Raw genomic sequence first — 19,987 nt, 5'->3', positions numbered from 1 at the left:
TTTTTTTTTTTTTTTTTTTTTTTTTTTTTTGCGGTACGCGGGCCTCTTACTGTTGTGGCCTTTCCCGTTGCAGAGCACAGGCTCCGGACGCGCAGGCTCAGCTGCCATGGCTCACGGGCCTAGCCGCTGCGCGGCGTGTGGGATCTTCCCGGACCAGGGCACAAACCTGTGTCCCCTGCACCGGCAGGCGGACTCTCAACCACTGCACCACTAGGGAAGCCCCAGTTGAGCAATATTTAGTCAGGTATTGTATACCCGTCCTTTGCCCTGGCATCCCACCTCAGGGAATCTATTCTCGGGAGATAATTACACAAATTTGAAATGACACATAAACTGGAAATTCATGACAGTGTTGTTTATAATAACCAAAAAGGTAGGGGGTGGCAGCGAAAACCAGAAGTCTTTCAATAGAAAGTTGGTTAAGTACATTATGCTTACCTCTGTATAAGGGAACACTGCGAAGCTACTGAAAACGGTGATGTTAGATTTAAACATCACATGAATAGATGTCCGTAAGATGACACAAAAGATTATAAATGAACATGTTAATTATTATCTAATCATGTAAAACTAATATATACATACACATGCTCTCACACACACCACACACACACACACACACACACACACGCAATCAATCTCTAAAGGTATATAGAGTCAGAGAAATGTTTGAAGACTGTCTACAAGGATACTCTTCAATGCCTGGAAATGGGATTTTAGATTTTTTTTTTTTACTTCTCACCATGCTTTTTAATATTATTTGAATCCTTTGCTGTCAGCTTTATCATGATTACAAAAACTATAAAGCCTTTTTAATGTTCTCTTTAAAAAATTAATATCATTAAGGAAGTAAGGCGAGGAGTTTTGCCAGCTAACTGTTCAGGAAGAGGTGTGGCCATTGTTGCTAAAAGTCAAACAAGTGAGAACACACTCCAGGAAACCCGACTCAGCTTTTTGAGGTAGTCCGTGGTAGGTGGGGACATCCTAATTGGCAGGTTTTAAAACTTTCTACTGAAAAAATAATTGGAACTTAGATGATCTCCTTAACATAGAATATATTTCAATTCTTTCATTTTACTTTTCTAGATCTGGAGAGTTGGGGTGGGGAAAGGAAATATATTTATGATGTCAGAGTAAACTTAATCATCACAGATTAAATGTAAGAACTCATTACTGTCACTGAAGCTTTGAGTTTTTAAAAATGGCCTCACATCTCCCCTAGAGTAAATCTGTATAGCTTTTCTCCCCATTCCAGTCTCAGACCATTTATTACTTTTTATGTTTTATTTCATTTTATTTTATTTCTTGTGTTACAAAAAGCTTACTTTATTTACAGAGAAATGAGATGCACTAATACAATTCATAGCAGGTAAATGGAAGTAAAATTGTAGAGCACCTTTGAAGAAGTAAGGCTACTTGTATTTAAGTAGCTACTAAATCAGTAAGGCTACTTATTTCCTGGTAGACCTGTTTATCACAGAGGACTTCCCAGTTTTAAAATTCTATAGCAATAAGTCACCTTCCTTTTTTTAATTTGAGGGATTGCCTGCCAGTTTGACTGGAAGGAGTCTGAAGCCCAACCGGCAAAATGTTTAGCCCTTTTGTGGAGTTTAATATCTTTTTCTCTTTTGTGGTCATTTAAATAACACTGCCTGAGAATTCCTTTTTCACTTTTATCACGTTGATTTCCCCAGCACCTGCCCTCACTTAGCGTTTCAAAAAAGAAGAAAAGCAGCAGACAGCGATGATTTAGCCCCCTTTTTAAGCCCTCTTGTAAAATCAGATGTGGCTGAATTATAGTCTTAATTTTTAAATGTACTCGATATGATTAAAATACGAAAGTTCGGGCTTCCCTGGTGGCGCAGTGGTTAAGAATCCGCCTGCCAATGCAGGAGACACGGATTCGAGCCCTGGTCCGGGAAGATCCCACATGCCGCGGAGCAACTAAGCCCGTGAGCCACAGCAAGTGAGCCTGCGCTGTAGAGCCGGCAAGCCACAGCTACTGAGCCCGTGTGCCACAACTACTGAAGCCCACATGCCTAGGGCCCGTAGTCGGCAACAAGAGAAGCCACTGCAATGAGAAGCCCGTGCACCGCAACGAAGAGTAGCCCCCGCTCACCGCAACTAGAGAAAAGCCCGTGTGCAGCAACAAAGACCCAACGCGGCCGAAAATTTTAAAAAACAAAAAACAAAAGACAGGGCTTCCCTGGTGGCGCAGTGGTTGGGAGTCCACCTGCCTATGCAGGGCACACGGGTTCGTGCCCCGGTCCGGGAAAATCCCACATGCCGCAGAGCGGCTGGGCCCGTGAGCCATGGCCGCTGAGCCTGCGCGTCTGGAGCCTGTGCTCTGCAACGGGAGAGGCCACAGCGGTGAGAGGCCCGAGTACTGCAAAAAAAAAAAAAAAAAAAAATTAACAGAAAATAGCCTGCTCATTCACAGCAAAGTACTTCTGTGGCAATTTCTTAATAAAAAGGCTTTCTCAGCTGTTTAATTGCTTGGTATCTTTATTTCATTCTTTTTGATACTTAAATTAAAAGAAATAAATACACAAATGCATAATGAGTATACATATAAAGATATGTTTAAATAATGTAAAGTAAATCTAAAATGTTTACTAATACAACTCTATAATTATAAATTAAAATATCAATATTATTTACATAAATAAAAGTTTGTATCTTCCAAAGCATAGTTTGATGTATTCATACCCTACATTTGATGTGTTCTGGTACCTAGAAAGCCTAGTGTCACTTTTCAACAATAGAGGCTCCTGGAAAAATCTCTCGCCTTTCTTGATTTGATTTCTGCCGTTTGCTGGCTGGGTGCCAGTTGGATAAGTTAATGTTTTAATTTATTCAATAAGCACTTACCAATTTCAACTCTGTGCCTTTCACCACGGGCACTGGCAGGTTAAAAAAAAAAAGTCACTAAGACTTGGAGATGGCTTTATAGACTAGTGGTAGTAACAAAAGATAAACAAATAGTTATAGTTCAGTGGGTTACGTGTCCACTGAATAAAACTCTGTAGTAGATACGGGGGATGCTTGTGTGGACTGTGGGCCATAGAAGGCCCTACTGGGATGTGAAGGAGAGATTTTAGACCATCCTCTACAAATGCAGGGAGACATTACAAGGCAAGGAATCCTAGAGAACTTAGCCTTGGAAATCTGGGACCATTTATTCTGGGAAGAGGAGGAAACCAGGGAAGTAGTCAAATGCCGCAGAGTACAGGTATCCCCCGCTTTTCAAAAGTTCGCTTTATTCCACTTAACTTTTAGGAAAGACCGACATTAGTACCTGCTTTCACTAACTGAAAGAAATCCGAAGTTTTTTCGCTTTTATGGAAAAAAAGGTGAAAAGCAAAAATAGCTTTGAGCATTGTTTTGCAGTGACCCCTTGTAGTGGCTGCTCACAAGGAGCAAGGCTCCTTCCCCAGGAGCCACACAGGCATCTCAGCCTCAAGTCGCCATAGCCTTGAACTGTGTCTGTGAGCATCTGCGCTTGATCTCGATTTATTTTGTGCATCGGTTAGCGAGATGTGTCCCAAGGTCATCGCTTCTTTGCTTTATGCCATTCCGGTTTAGGAAAGGTTTCATAGGAATGCTGTACTTCCGGATGGGGGTGGAGGGGTAGCTGTATGGTAAAATAAAGATAGGTGTACCCTTAGATATGGAGGTTGGCAGGATCCTGGTATTTGCAAGATGGATTCTGTAACATGATGTGTGTGAATGAAAAATGAGGAAATAAAGACAAGGAAAATGGCTGCTTTTTCCAAGCAATTTATTTATAAAGGTAGGGAAGCATGATCAGAGGATTGTTGTAGTTATTGGAAAGGAAAGGTTTGAGCATGTTGAAGGTTAAGAGGAAGGAGCCAATGGAAAGGGAGAAGATGACAAAATGGTATAATTGAAGTAACATGAACTTTGGTGTCAGACAGACCTGAATTAGAATCTTGTTAAAAAAAAAAAATTAAAAAAAAAAAAATCTTGTTAGCAGTGCAACCTTACCCAGTGAAACTCACCCCCTAAATCTCACTTTCCTCAACTATAACATGAAAACCCAGTATGTAAATGAAGTTTCTTCATTCACATAATTATCTTTTTTTTTTTTTTTTTGGCTGCATTGGGTCTTTGTTGCTGCACACGGGCTTTTCTCTAGTTGCGGTGAGCGGGGGCTACTCTTCGTTGCGGTGCACGGGCTTCTTGTTGCAGTGGCTTCTCTTGTTGCGGAGCACGGGCTCTAGGCACGCAGGCTCAGTAGTTGCGGCGCATGGGCTTAGTTGTTCCGCGGCATGTGGGATCTTCCCGGACCAGGGCTCGAACCCATGTCCCCTGCATTGGCCGGCGGATTCTTAACTACTGCGCCACCAGGGAAGCCCTACATAATTATCTTTAACAGCAGGTGCTGAACATGCAGGAAAGAAAAAATACTTGTCCTTGCTTTCTAGGATCTTACAGACTGGAAGATGTAGTTGTAAAGAATATAAATCAACAAATTTGAGAGATGTTTAGGAGGATAAAAAATTTTTAAGACCTGGTTACTGTTCGGATTTGGAGTAAGAGAGAAGGTTGTACAGTAGACAGTGGCATGGGCATGGGTCCTAACTGGCTCAGAAACATGGGCAGGGACTCCTCATGTTCCATGGTTGAGAGAGAGAATAAAGTAAAATGTGTAGCACACCCAGTGTCTCAACAGGGTAAACTCAATTTTTGCTAATTATTAATTGATTAATACTATTATTGATTCCCAGGTTCTTTGGAAAACAGTGATACCTGTAGGTTGGCGAACTTTTTCTGTAAAGTGCCAGATACGAAATATTCTATTTTATTTTTTAATAAATTTATTTATTTATTTTTGGCCGCTTTGGGTCTTCGTTGCTGCGCACGGGCTTTCTCTAGCTGCGGTGAGCTATGCGGTGTGCAGGCTTCTCATTGCAGTGGCTTCTCTTGTTGTGGAGCGTGGGTTCTAGGCACACGGGCTTCAGTACTTGTGGCACGTGGGCTCAGTAGTTGTGGCTCATGGGCTCTAGAGCACAGGCTCAGTAGTTGTGGTGCACGGGCTTAGTTGCTCTGCAGCATGTGGGATCTCCCCAGACCAGGGCTTGAACCTGTGTGTTCTGCATTGGCAGGCGGATTCTAAACCACTGTGCCACCAGGGAATCCCAGGAAATATTTTAGGCTTTGTGGGCCATATATGGTCTCCACTGTATATTCTGCTTTGTGTTTATGTTTTTTTTCTTTCCTTTTTAAAAATGTAGAAACCATTCTTAGCTCAAGCTGTGGTCATATTTGGCCTGTTGGCTGGGGTGTGCTGAACCCTGTTAATGCCATTCCCCACACAAGAACCCAGGAAGAGGCGGCTAGAGGAGAAGACATTGAGGTGGCATATCCAGGTAGAGATGTTCCTTAGGCCAAAAGATCGGGGCTGGAGGTATAAGTGGTGAATCGTCAATATACTGATGGTGGGAAGCCAAGGAAAGAGTCTTAGGGATGGGTGAGATCACCCAGGAAGACTCTGTAGAGTCAACCCAGTAAGATGAGGGAAGGGCCAAAGACAGGACTACAGAAAGCCCTGTTCTTCTCCAGGATCAGAGTGAAGGTCACAGTCCCAAGCAGGCTGACCAGCCACTCCACAAGAGGTAAACCAGTTTCGGTGCAGTGGCTTACATGCTGTGACAGAGTTATGCACAGGGTCCTGTGAGGGAACACAGACGAGGCATGAAACCAGCCTGGTCTTGAAAAGGGAGCTCAAAGTAGCACACCTTAACAGTCTTGTGAGATGCCTGAGAATTAGCCAAGTATTCTAGGCAGAAGGAACAGCCAACACAAAGGCACGGAGGAGAGGGAGACAAGTACAGGTACTGGTTTGTAGACAGATTAAAATGTAAGGTAAGGCATAGGCTGGGACAGATGAACAAGGCCAGATCAAGGAGCGTTTTATCTGTAGTGCCAATGCCTTGAAAGGGATGGGGAGCCCTGGAAGAGTTTTAAACAGAGGGTTGACACGATCCCACTGATGTTTCAGAAGGAGCACCCTGGCAGCAGATGTATGAAGGATGACTTCCAGGAGGGTAAATCAGGGGTTGGTAGAGAATAGAAAACCTTTGGACCTGTCCAAGAGGAAAACACTTAGGGTTCCTTAATCAGCAATAGGCTGGTAAATGGTTTACAACTGGTTCTCCAAGGGCAAAAGCCCTGATGCGTAGCAATTGCCGGTTTCTGTGGTGTAAATATTTCCGTCATGGCCAAACAAAGGCAAGTAGTGGGAATACGGAGAAGGGCTGGATTCGAGATTTAGGAGTTGAATTGATACTTAGCAACTGATTAAATTGGGGTGAAGAAGTATAGGCTTTTCCAGGCTTTGGGGGTTTGAGATTGGGATATCACTGAAATAGGGACAACAATAAATAAGTAAATCTACATGGTCTCTCTCCCCCTACTAGAATGTAAACTCCATGGATATAGGGACTTTTAATTATTTCCTACACTGCTGTGTCCCTAGCACCTAGAACAGTAAGTGCATGGCACGTGGTTGACACACAGTAAATTTTGTTGTTGTTGTTGTTTTTTGTCTGTTTTAATTTTCTTTTTTGGCCACGCCAAAAAGGAAGATCGCGTGGCTTGCGCGATCTTAAGTTCCCTGACCAGGGACTGAACCAGGCCCGCAGCAGTGAAAGGGCAAAGGGAGTGCTAACCACTGGACCGGCAGGGAATTCCCTTGATAAATTTTTTTGAATGAATGAGTAAATGTTTCCCAGTTAAGCCACTACAGAGATCACTGCTGACTTAAGAAGTAGCAGTGCCCATGAAGCACTGTGAAGCTGTTAACTGAAAAACTGGGTTTGTCTCTTGGTGGGTGTTGAGCCAAAAGACACAACCAAGCCAGAGACCAGGAGAAGGAAGGATTTATTATTGCTTGAAATGAGTAAGGAGGACACGGGGGATCTTTTCCAAAGCAGTATCTTCTAAGCAGCAAAGTTGGTTAAGTTTTAAGCTAAAGGTACATGCATCTTCATGAAGAGGCTTGGGCTGTCGGTGGACAGAGTCCAAGCTGTAGCTGACTGAAGTTACAAGGAACGGGAAATGTCAACATCAACATCCCTTAGGTTCCAGTTGATCTGGTGGTTGAGTGCTTCAGGCTAATCTTTACTGCTGAAACAGAACTGGGAGTCTTTACAACTGATATATTATCTTTGCTGTTGTTACTTCTCTTGCCTGATAACACTTTGTTCCTGCATTCTTTTGTTCCCTGAAGATCATTAATTACTAATACCTGTTCAGGGGCAAGCATTGTGGCCAGGCTTAGATTACCAAATGGCTCAGGCCCCAAATGGCTTTTCTTCTGTCGAGAAAGCCGTGCCTAGTTCTCTTTCTTAGGGGACCCCCCTACCCTATCTGCTTACAGAGCTAGGGTGTAGTAGGTTGAAAAGAGATGGGATGAGGAATTTGAGACAATGAACAGACAACAGTTTGAAAATCTCATCTCTGAAAAATAGGCAACACAATGGATGGCAGCCAACTGGAGGAAATTTTATGTTACTTTGTCTCAGGAAAAATGAACCTTGGGACTTCCCTGGTGGCATGGTGGTGAAGACTCCACACTCCCAATGCAGGGGGCCCGGGTTTGAACCCGGTCAGGGAACTAGATTCCACATGCATGCTGCAACTAAGAGTTCACATGTCATAACTAAGGAGCCCTCCTGCCACAACTAAGACCGGCACAACCAAATAAATAAATATTTAAAAAATAAAATAAAATAAATAAGTGAGGCTGAATGCCCTCATAAATCTATTAAAAAAAATGAATCTTAGCATATAGCTTCCAGGAGCCACCCTGAGCCCTAGGACTGGGGAGCTGACAAGACATATGGCATCAAGACCTTGTGTTAAAATCACAGCCCAAATAAAAAATCAAGAGCTGAGTCTGCAAGAGAATGAAGGACAGATAGGAGGTGTGGAGATAATGTGAGTTCCACTGGCGGTCAGAAGTCAGAGGCTAGAAGCCAGGAAAGGTCTAGATTGTATGGCTTGTCAGATGATTTTGCTCAATTCCAGTTTAGCTTAAGCAGAAAGAGCCTGGGATGCTTTGGCCAGCTGTTAAACTTGAGCCCTAGAATGGAACTTCATAAATATTGACATGAAAACTCTCACAAGCTTGCATTTGTGGTCATGGGTATAACTTGGGAAAAGAACTAACTCTTTGAATAAAATGTTTCCTTTAACCTTTTTTCCAAGAAAATGCTTTTTCTCCCCAAGAGAACATTTTGTAAATAATTTTAATCTCTGTGCCTCATATAAATATTTTTAGGCATTGCTGTATTTTATTGTATATTCGGAAATCTACGCTATCATACCAGACGGCAGGCCAGACAAAACTGAAGGTTTAATTGAGGACTTTTCCTTGAATTATTTTATCTTCTTTTCCCTCTAATAAGTGCTTTCCTCCTTTAAATCAGTTTCGTTCCTGGCTTAGGGGAGTTCCCCAAGACCAGGCTTTGAAATGCAAGGGCATAAGATTTTAAATTTCAAAAGCCCAAACTTTGGATGGGGGAGGGAGACGAGTTTTTGGCACAGACAATAGATTGGTTAGGATGTGCAGAGAGCCTGCCTGCCTATTCTACAACCCGGCAAAGCTCCCAGATTGTAGGTGGAAAAAGACATGCAGAGAAGCGGGAAGGAGGATTTAGATGCTGCTGGTCCAGTGAAGAGTCCTTGGCCATTTCCTTCCAAGCTGCTCTGGGGGGTGAAGGTCAAAAACCCGGCAGCCTCCCCAGGTAGATTGAGGCTCCAAGCTGAGCAGACCTCCACCCTCCCCTCCCCACCAGGTGCCTCCCACGGTGGCTTGTTGCAAGAGAAGGCAGTGACTGGACGGACCTCACGGTGTCCCCAGCCGTGTGGTCTGAGACTCCAACAGGACTCAGACAGTCAGAAGACGCCTCCTTCTGCATCCACCAGCGGTGCGGGGGGGTGGTGGGGGTGGGGGGGGAGGACATGTTGCCAAGAGGGCACTGGGAGGAGACTGATGCTGCCCTTACCAGTTACCATGATAACCCAAGAACAGGTGGGATGGAGGGTATCTCACCTCTCGCTGGCTTGTAAATAATGCCATGGAGGACTCACCTCTCCTCTGAAACTTGAACTGAGCCTCCAACAGAGAAGAAGAAGGTGCCAAAGTTAACCTAGCAAGTCATGTGAGTGGCAGACAAATAAGATCTTGTACTGACTGTTATGACACAATAACATGACTCACACTACATCTTGAAGAATGAGTTTTTCTAGAGGACAAGGCAGCAGGGGATGCTCTAGGCATTGGACATGCATGTGCAAAGGCATGGCAGTATAATCAAAACATGGTACTTCCAGACAACTTGCTGGAGTGATGATAAGAAATGGTACTGGTCAGGGAGCAGTATACTGATGACTCAGAGACCAGTTCCTCATCGTGTTTGCAAAGCATCTTCTACACGGAAGATGCACTGCGCTGTATCGTGGTCTGAACGCGGGTTGGAAAAGAATTCCCAGACACAAGGCAGAATGTAAAGAAGATAGAATTTATTAGAGAGAGGGTCACTGCCAGAACGGTGGGCCAACTTCCTAGTAGTCTGGGAGAGTCGAGCCCGAACGTGTGCTATTGATCAGTTTTTATAGCTAGAAAACAATGGAATGGTCAGAGGTGAAAATTTCACTTACTGATTGGTCGAGGCACATATACCTTCCTTCTATAGCGTGGGAGTGGGACAGGGCGGATGCCTTTCCTTATTTGGGACAGGTCCCATTGCCCAGGTGGGCGTTGCCCAGGTGGGCTCAGGAATTTCGTATCCATCACAACATGGTGGGGAGGGCGATTAAGAGTCAGGTAGGGGGTGTAACTCTGACACTTTTTCAGTCAGGGTCGTCCTTTGTCCTTGAAATACCACTGTCCTTGGAGCACCACAGGCTGCGCAACCAGGGTGCTCCAGACAAGAGCTTTCAAGGAGCTGGCTATAGAAAGCATACAGACACGAAAACAAATGCATGAGTGAATATCAAAGCATTTGAATAAAGTGCTCGTGATTGCTGTTTTGCTCTTATTCTCCTTTATAATCTGCAGTTTAGCAGGAAAGGCTGTTAGATGTAATCCTGTGGTTATAATATAAAAAACATGCACCGTTTGTCTCCAGTGAGCACCTCAGCTTTAGGATAGGATGCTGAAGGAACTTTGCTTACTGCCTGCGTGCTTGGGAGGGCTACATGGAGCACGCTGGGTGAGCAGCAAAGCAGTCTACCAGCTCCTCTGTCTCACCATCTGGCTTCTCCAGTCCTCAAATAACACCTGCCCTGACCGCCCTATTGAAAATGGAACCCCCATCTGCCACCCAACACTCCCTATTTTCTTTTCCTTGTTTACTTTTCTTCACAGCATTTATCACGTTCTAATACACAATGAAATATATTTACTTGTTTTGTTTATCGGCATCTCCCTTCCCCCCCCCCAGTAGAAAGTAATCTCCATGGGGGCAGGGGTTTGTCTGTTTTGCCTAGAACAATGCAATGCCCCTAGTCCTTGTGAAATGTGGAATGAATGTAATGCCATGACTTCTTAGCACATCAGTCACACCCCCATCAAATGTAAGTTAAAAACCCATCCATGGGCTTCCCTGGTGGCGCAGTAGTTGAGAGTCCGCCTGCCGATGCAGGGGACATGGGTTCGTGCCCCGGTCTGGGAGGATCCCACATGCCGCGGAGCGACTGGGCCCGTGAGCCATGGCAGCTGAGCCTGCGCATCCGGAGCCTGTGCTCCGCAACGGGAGAGGCCGCAACAGTGAGAGGCCCGCGTACCGCAAAAAAAAAACAAAAAAAGAACAAAAAAACACCTCATCCAGTGCCAAATATTAATTCATGGATCAGCACCATTTGGATTATAAATGTTACTGCTTCCCTCCGGGATTATGGACATTGAAGAGCTGAGGCTTCTGGTCATTCCAATAAGGCAACAGGTTGAACAGATTTAGAGGCTTTGGGGTCAGATGGACCTGGGTTCAGATTCTCCTAAGCAGTGAGTGAGTTAGGGCAAGCTTTTCTAAACTTCCTTGAGTCTTAGTTTATTCATCTATAAAATGTACAGTGATACTAACCTCCTAGGGTTGCTGTAAAGACTGGATGGGATAAAGCATAAAGCACCCTACATGTGGTGCAGGGTATGTACTCGATGAGATCTGTTATTATTTTGTCATTATCATTTTGGGAGCTGTATTAGTCTTCTGGGGCTGTCATAATAAAATACCACAAATTGGGTGGCTTTAACAACAGAAATTTATTTTCACGTAGTTTTGGAAACTGGGAAGTCCCAGATCAAGGTGTTGGCAAGTTTGGTTTCTCTTGAGGCCTCTCTCGTTGGCTTGCAGATGGCCACCCTGCACTGTGTCCTCACATGGCCCTTCCTGTGTGCATGTGCATCCCTGGTGTTTCTTCCTCTTCTTAGGAGGACATCAGTCCTGATGGATTAGGGCCCCTCCCTTATGACCTCATTTAACCCTAATTACCTGTTGAAAGGCCCTATCCCCAAATATAGTCACAGTGGGGGTTGGGAGTTCAACATAGGAATTTGGGGCGGAACACAGTTCAATCCATAACAGATGCTGAGGAATTTTCAACAAAGTATATCCAATTTTGATATATTTAGTAGTTAGGAAATATTTAAATCCCAGAAATAAAAATGTTTTATTGGGTTTTATTTGTTTGTTTTTTGACTAGCAGATAGGCACTGAAAAGTGCGTAGATGCAAGTATTTGGTAGCTGGTGTTCATTTTACAAACAAGAAGAAAAAGAAAACCAAGGGAAGAGGGAAACATGTGGAGAGAAACAGAAAAAAGACACAGATATAAAACTATGAAATGACCCCTTACCGAATGGTAGGGCTGTATGTGAGGATGCATTTGAAGAGAACAGTACCAGGGAACAAGAGGAAATATAACTAGCTCCCACTGGAGAGAAAGGAGAGAGAGAGAAAAAAACTATATTTCTTTCTTTTCTTTTCTTTTTTTTTCTTTTGTCTTTTTGGCTGCATGGCATGCAGGACATTAGCTCCCCAACCAGGGATTGAACCCGTGCCCCTGCAGTGGAAGTGCGGAGTCTTTCTGATGGCAAATGTTTATCTAATCAAGAGAGAAACTGTCAGCTTCTTGGTCAGTTGAGTCTGATGTCCCCTCCTTCCCTGCCAGGGAATTCAGCACGTGTAGAGCAGAGCTACTTCTAACTAAAATATTTTATTTATTTATTTACTTGGTTGCGCCAGGTCTTAGTTGCAGCAAGCAAGCTCCTTAGTTGTGGCTTGCCAGCTCCTTAGTTGCGGCATGGTTGTGGGATCTAGTTCCCTGACCAGGGATGGAACCCAGGCCCCTTGAATTGGGAATGTGGAGTCTTAAACCCTACACCACCAGGAAAGTTCCTGGGGGAGATTTTTAAAATAAGTTTTTTACCAGTAGATTACTATTTTGTACCAAAAGCAAAACCATAGACACCTTCCAATTGTAAATAGTAATTTTATAAAGAAGCAGCTTACAGGCTTAGGGGCAGGTACATCTCTAAATTCACCCTGCAAAGTGGAGCCATTGTTCCAGAATGCCTGGAAAAAATAATATTGTACTAATGCAAAAAAAAAAAGAAAGAAAGAAAAAGAAAGAAAAGGCTCCACTTGCATCTGTGTTCAGAGTTTTTTTTTCTTGGTTTGATCTTATTGTTTTGTAGAGTACTCTGAATTTCTTTGAGATTTGTAGCACACCCATCTGGCAGACACACTTAGTATTTTGGGGTCAGGCCTCTGCAAAGTGTGTGTTAGAAATGACTGGCGTGGCCTTGACTCACACTGCCTTCCTACACTTGGGAATGGTCCCACCATCTCCAGACTTAGAAAATTGTGGGTTTCATCAAGTTTTTTAACTGGAGCTGCAAGAGTGGATCTGTGCATCTTCTAAACCTAGGGAACTACGTCTGTATTCTTGGCCTGTCATGTTAACAAATTCCAGTAATAATTCGATAGGAAAGAAAAATTAAAACGTATCTGGTACTCTGCTAAGCACATGTACACATAACAGTTCATGTTAATCCTCCCAGAAGATATGAACAAGAGCAGGCAAACAGAGATTATGAGCCCCGCCAAAGCTACCCGCTAGTAAGTCCTCACCTGGAATGTTCCTCTGGGTCCAAAGCACCTGCTCTGATGTGCTTGAAGCCCCATTTGTGCCTTCACCTGTAGGAACTCAGTGACATCCATCCACTTTGGCATGATGTCCGTATTTTATGCTCTCATTACTTACATGACTCTTATCCCCCCTGAATCAAAAGTACTCATGTTGGATATGTATTGGAAAAAATATTTATTATCAGTATGTATAGTTTTCTTATTTATTCTCTTTCCTTTATGCAAAATATTGTACAAGTTTTGCTTTCAGAAAATCTGCATCATAAGAGATTGTGTCTGAAGTGTAAACAGCCAAGTCATGATGCATGGTAAGGAGAAAATGAGAGTAATCGTGAATTCTGTAGGACCTCCAATATGATTTATTGTAATAGAATGTTTTTAAATAAAGAATATTGCTTAAAGTTGCATTTCTGGATCTCATGACCTAGGAGAGGAAGCAAATCTAATAGCTACCACCTCTGTAGTGAATTTTCAAGTCAAAATAATAGCTTCTAATCAGTCACCTCTAGAATGTTGATTGCAAGATTTCAGCCAGAGAATAAGGATGGTACTAAAGCATGCGTAATAAGCCTGAGTGCGGTGCTATCCCTCGTTCCTGTGCCACTTTATAAAATAAAAATGGTATTATTATTATTTATTGTTTTTAAAGTAATACTTTTCCCATAAAATCTTGTAGTATTACTTTTTGCATTTATCATAATAGTCCATCTAGATTTTATTTTTGAATGTAGTTGGAGGTAGAAGTTTAAATTTATTTCTTTTAAGTAGATGCCTTATCATATCAACACTATTTATTAATAATTCATCCTTTTCTTCTGAAGTTGAAATAATACCTTTACCATACATTAGTTTCCCATTTACATCTGACGCTACTTCTGAACTTTATTCCAGTCTACCAGTATATTTGTTTATTATATACAAATACCATACTATTTATTTATAATCGCCTTCTATTACATTCTAATATATTACAAGACATTATTCTTTCTTCCCAAGATTTTCTTGGCAATTTTCACATATTTATTTTATAATATGAATTTTATAAAATTTTGTCCTCTTACCAAAATAGGAAACTGAATTCTGATTGTTGTTGCATTAGGTTTATATATTAATTTGGGAGAGGGTGAGTTTCTTTTTTTAGAAATTGAAATTTCCAATCTTAGAATATGAAATGTCACTCAATTTGTTCAGGTATTGGCGTTAGGACCATCAGTAACATTGAATAGCGTTTTTTTATTAGGTTCTGTAACTTTTATGTTCGTTATTTTTAGGTATTTTAGTGTTTTAAATTATTGTGTGTGGGGTACATTTTTTCCCATATCCATTTCTAAATGCTTATATTATAAATATTATATATAAATTATTTATTTTAAATAAAGCTTTTTTACGTATAATTTTGTATATCCAATCTCCCTATTAAATTTTCATGAATTCTATTCAATAGTAGATTTTTAGCTATCCTATCTATTAAAACACCTTCTCTTCCTTCCATTTATTTTCTTATTTTATTGTATTAGCTAGAGAACCAAAAGTACTGTTGAATAAAAGTGACCTTGTTCCTGATTTATATGTCAAGGCTTCAGTATTTTACCATTCAAAATGGTGTTTACCAGGTGTATGGGTTTGTATATATGTGAGTGTGTGTGTGTGAATATATTTTATATTTAAGTAGTTTCATTCTATCACTATTTTTCTTAGGATTTTTTTTTTTTTTAACTTAGGATTTATATTAGGAATGGCTACTGAATTTTGTCAGCATTTTGGGACTTTGATTAATCTAATCCTAGGATATTTTCTCTTTGATTTATTAATGCAGTGAATTATATTGATATTAAATATTAGGAATGTAGTTTAGGAAAATATATGAGTAACCTTCAAGTGTAGGAGGCCTTCTTAATATAGGAAACACAAAAGTCATAAGGGAAAAGATTTCAAGATTTAAGTTTAGAAAAAAATGTTGGGAACTTCCCTGGTGGTCCAGTGGTTAAGACTCCGTGCTCCCACTGCAGGGGGCACGGATTCAATCCCTGGTTGGGGAACTAAGATCCCGCTTGCCGCGCGGTGCAGCCAAAAAAGAAAAAGAAAAAAACCTTACATTTCTGAAATGGTGCTTACAGCATAAACAATGTCAGTTGACACCCTCATGAAACAAAGAATTATAACCACTACTTAGGATAAAAAGACCTTTTATGAATTGATAAGAAAAGGATAAGCCATAAGGGAAAATAAAAACAACACGATACGATCAGGCAATTCATTAATTCAACAATTTTTTTTTTTTTTTTTAGTTCCTACTATATTACTGACACTCTTCTAGATCCTGAGATAATAGCAATGAGCAAAACGATCAAAGACTCCCAGCCTCCTGGACCTAATGTTCTAGCGGGGGGATTCATCTCACAATATGTTCTGGAGGTCCCTCCCCGGCAGCACATGGAGATCTTCCTCATTCTTTTTTAGGACAGAGAATGACAAGTACATACTCCTTTGTATGGTTGTGTGAAAAGTTTATTCAACCAGTCTCCTGCTGCCACACGCAGGTTGCTTCTAATCTTTTTAGCTTTTGCAAATAATACCTCAGTGGAGAACCTCGTTTATTATTAGATCATGCTAAATTTCCCTCCCTAGCTGTTGTACCATAATCATGAGATTTCCTGTTTCTCCACAGCCTTGCTAACAGAGTGTTTTCAGTCTTTAGGATTTTGTCAGTCTGGGTAGATGAGAAACAGAAAACACATACGTCGGTGTGATTTTAATACGCTTTCTATTATTCTGAGTGAAATTGAGCATCTTTTCATGTTTATGGGCCATGTGAATTTTTTTCCTGTGAACTTGGTTTTCCTGTCTTTTGCTCACTTTTAAAATTAATTTGTTGGTCGTTTCTCTGTTTCTACAAACTCTTTAGGGAGATTAACCCTTTGTTGTGATATTAACTGTGAATGTTTTTCCCAGTTTATCATTTTTCTTTTGTCTTTGTTTGCTGTATTTTTTTTTAAATCAGGCTTCTTGCTATGCTTTTAGTACAGTGAAAATTACCCTTTTTAGGTTCCATAAATTTGATAAATGTATAACCACCACCTTATAATAAAGATATAAAATATTTTCACCAACCCCAAAAGTTTTCTCATGTCCGTTTGCAGTGAGTCCCCTTTCCCACCTCCATCCCCTGGTACCACTGACCTGATTTCTGTTTTGCCTTTTTCAACATGCCCTAAATGGAATCATACAGTGTATCTGCTTCTTTTTCATATCTGGCTTCTTTCACTTAGCATAATGCTTTTGAGATTCAACCATGTTTTTGCATGTATGAGCAGTTCTCTTTATTGCTGAGTAATATTTCTTCGTTTGGATGTATTTATCTATTTACCAGTTGATGGATATTTTGGTTGTTTCCAATTTGGAGGTACAGTGTATTATGAGCAAAGCTGCTTTAAACATTTCCATACAGGTCTTTGGCAACTTTGCCGTACAGAAGTTTTTTATATTTATATAATCAAATGCATAAATCTTCTCTTTTATGGCTTTTGGAATTTGAGACATAGAAAGATAATAAGAGGATTCACTATTTTTTTTCCTTCTAGTACTTGTATGGTCTCATTTTTTTTACATGCAGATCTTTGATCTATTTGTAATTTATCCTGATGTGAGGCATAGATCAATATTCTTTTTCCAACTGGCCACCCAATAGTCCCCAAATTCCTATATAAATCTTTTAAATCTGATTTAAGAAAATCTATTTTACAATTATTTGTAATTGCTTATAGTTTATTAGAAACATTTTAAGTTTATTACAATTGTTTGTGTTTATCACAAATATTCAATTAAAGTTAGAAGTTAAAAACCTATTTTTCTTTAAACCCTCAAATACAACTTACAAATCTAGGAAATTCAATTATAAATCAAGTAATTTTGTATTAAAATTAAAACACTCATTTTCATTGTTCTTTGATTAATGTGTAATTAGCTTATACATTTAACAAATTGTAATCCCTTAAACATTTAAGCACAGTTTACAAACTTAATCAAATTACCTTAAAAATTATAAATTAAAGCCACAAAACTTGTAAATCTAATAACTTCTCTTAAATTTAAATAACACTGACAAACATGATTAAATCCTCTTAAACATTTCAATCTATCTCATGAATTTAATATATTTGGTTTTCTCAAGTACTTCTGAAATCTAAAGAGACATAATTACAAATCTAACAAAATCAAACCACATGTTTATAAAACTGTAGAGAAACAAACTTAAAAATGTAGATGATCAAACTCTTTTAAACATTTAAACATCTTAAAATCATTATAAATTTAATAGATATTCCTAAGTTTAAACGTTGACTACCAACTTAATCATTTGCATTAGCCTATGTATTTAAATTAAAATGATAAATATAGTATGTCAGATTCTTGACAGCATTTTAAACATCTTAAGGATACACAAAGTGTAGCTTCTAGTTATAGTACTATTGTATATCTTCCCTGCCTCTAGCAGTGCCGCTAAAACGATAATTATAGGGTTTTTCTAAAGCGTAAACCCGCAAAGACAAAAGAGAATGGGAAAGGCGACAAAGGCAACAATTTTGCATGCTGAAAAGCAGATGACTTACTGGTAGCTGATTTAACAGCCCTGAAAAAGCTGAATTCTAAGCTAGTGGTAGGGAAGTCAGGAAGTAATCAGATTTGTGCCCCAGAACCTCAGAGCAGGGTGGCTCAGGAATGGGCGGAAATTGGTTCTTTTTGAATGCTAGAGTAAAAAAGGACCTTCGAACAAGAAGGATGTTTGACATCCTGTTTGTGTGTGTGTGTGTGTGTGTGTGATCCCATTTCCCTGACCAGGGATCGAACCTGGGCCCCAGCAATGATAGCGCCGAGTTCTAAACACTGGACCACCAGGGAATTCCCAACAGCCTGTTTAAAATGTGGTTAGAACCACCTTCATCTCTGTCCCCTACTCACCTTTGCACACCCAGCAAGAGCTTTGCCTCACCACCCAGGAGAAGACCAGAAGTTTGGTCTCTGGAGGGGTAAACTAGGGATACAATGGACTCAGGACCCCAGGCCACTGGGGACAGAGGAACTCAGGGCTGAATATGGCAAGGGATTAAGTGAAAATCCACATACTGAACTGGGAGACTCACTCTAACTTCCCAGTGGCTCACAGAAAGCTGTGGGCAGCCAGGTTTATACCCTCCAGGAAGAAAGCTGGAAGATTCTTCACCAGGCTGAAAAGAGATCTCAAGATATTAATAGTCAGGATCCTCCAACCAAAGAGCTTCAGCAGATCACCCTACAGTGAGGTCCTCCTCTGGCCAAGCCCTGCTCAAATGCCCAGATCTTCCAGTCAGCTTCCTAGCACCCTACTCCTGAATACACATGAATGGTGACGAGTTATATCAGGCTTTTGAGGAACGCCAAAACAAATTAACAGTAACAACAACATACAGGAAATGTAATCTTGGAAAAAACAAAGACAATGAACAAAGGCAGAACAAAATACTCATCAGTAATATCCTCAGAAGGATAAGAAAGTTATTGTATCCATGAAACAAGGACAGTACACAATAAAAAAGAAACACTCAGAAAACTAAAAAGAGCTTTTAGAAAATAGAAATATATAGGAAAAATGAAAAACTGCTTAGAAGGGTTGGAGGATAAAATTGAGAATATCTCCTAGAAAAAAAGAATCAAAAGTAAATGATGGGCAGTAGGGAAAAAAACGTAATAAAAGAATTAGACCAGGATGTCCAATACCTGGAAAAAAAAGAAATTCCAGAAAAAATTATACAAGAAAGTGTCCTAGACGTGAAGTATTCCCATATTAAAAGCTCTCACCAAGTACCCTGCAAAATAAATGAAAAAATGAGATACCATGCCAGGTATCTCAAGCAAAGTCCATTGAGGAGAGAGAAACCACGCTTATTTTACCAGAAACAATTTATTATTAAGGATTGTTAACTAATAGAAGATGGTTAACAACTTAAAGGGTAAAAGAGGGCAAAAACTTGTACACGAATGTTTATAGAACCTTTATTCATAGTAACCAGAAACTGGAGCTAAGCATGAAAACAGTAGTTTGGAAGAAAATCCAGAAGTTGTGGGAGAGCACAGTTTGAATCCAGGATGAAAATGGGAGGGAATAGGGGTGAATCTGAGATGTCTACAGCTTTCCCAAAGTGGGAATCAAAAGGAAGCTAGCTCTAAGTCACTGCAGAGCCAGCTTAAGAGCCCAGCACTTTACTGCTGTTATCACCATGCTCTCCACGCCACAGAGATAATATTCTGAGTAAAACATTAAAGACTCAGACGTTGAATATGGGAAAGTTTTAGGAATACCTTCATCTATTTATTCTACTTATATTTTCCATTTTTAGGTATATACAAGGCTAATGTAAATTTATTATATTAAAATTAATGTAATACATGTATTGTGTTAATATAATTTATAAAATTAATGAAGTACAGTTGACCCTTGAACAACAAGGTGGGGGCAGCCACTGACCCTCCATGCAGTTATAAATCCTTGTTTAACTTCAGCGTCTACCCTCCTGTTGAAGGTTTTGCATCTGTTGCAGGAAGGGGGACCCCTTCCAGCGGCTGAGAGTGGGCTCTTGTCTAATACTCGGAAATGAATTGTCCAAGGAAACACACGTGCTGACAAAATGAGAGACTTTATTGGGAAGGGGCCCCCGGGCGGAGAGCAGCAGGGCAAGGGAACCCAGGAGAACCGCTCTGCCGTGTGGCTCGCAGTCTCAGGTTTTATGGTGATTGGGTTAGTTTCTGGGTTGTCTCTGGCCAATCATTCTG

At 40.7% G+C, this 19,987-nt stretch overlaps 1 protein-coding gene and 1 non-coding gene across 3 annotated transcripts in view; one reads left to right on the top strand and one right to left on the bottom strand.

The window, feature by feature from the left end:
* Positions 1-19,987, top strand: part of FBXO36 (F-box protein 36) — a 101,702-nt gene that overhangs the window by 28,922 nt on the left and 52,793 nt on the right. The gene's annotated exons all lie outside the window — the stretch shown is intronic.
* TRNAD-AUC (transfer RNA aspartic acid (anticodon AUC)) lies at positions 18,008-18,079 on the bottom strand. The gene has a single exon. It is a non-coding gene; the product is annotated as a tRNA-Asp (tRNA).

This window comes from Aethalodelphis obliquidens, unplaced genomic scaffold (assembly GCF_003676395.1).
Source record: "Aethalodelphis obliquidens isolate GAN/ISIS:26980383/991018 unplaced genomic scaffold, ASM367639v1 scaffold2, whole genome shotgun sequence".
Classification (NCBI taxonomy): domain Eukaryota; kingdom Metazoa; phylum Chordata; class Mammalia; order Artiodactyla; family Delphinidae; genus Aethalodelphis; species Aethalodelphis obliquidens.
The sequence above is the reverse complement of the archived record's forward strand: the minus strand, read 5'-3'. Positions and strand labels throughout refer to the sequence as shown.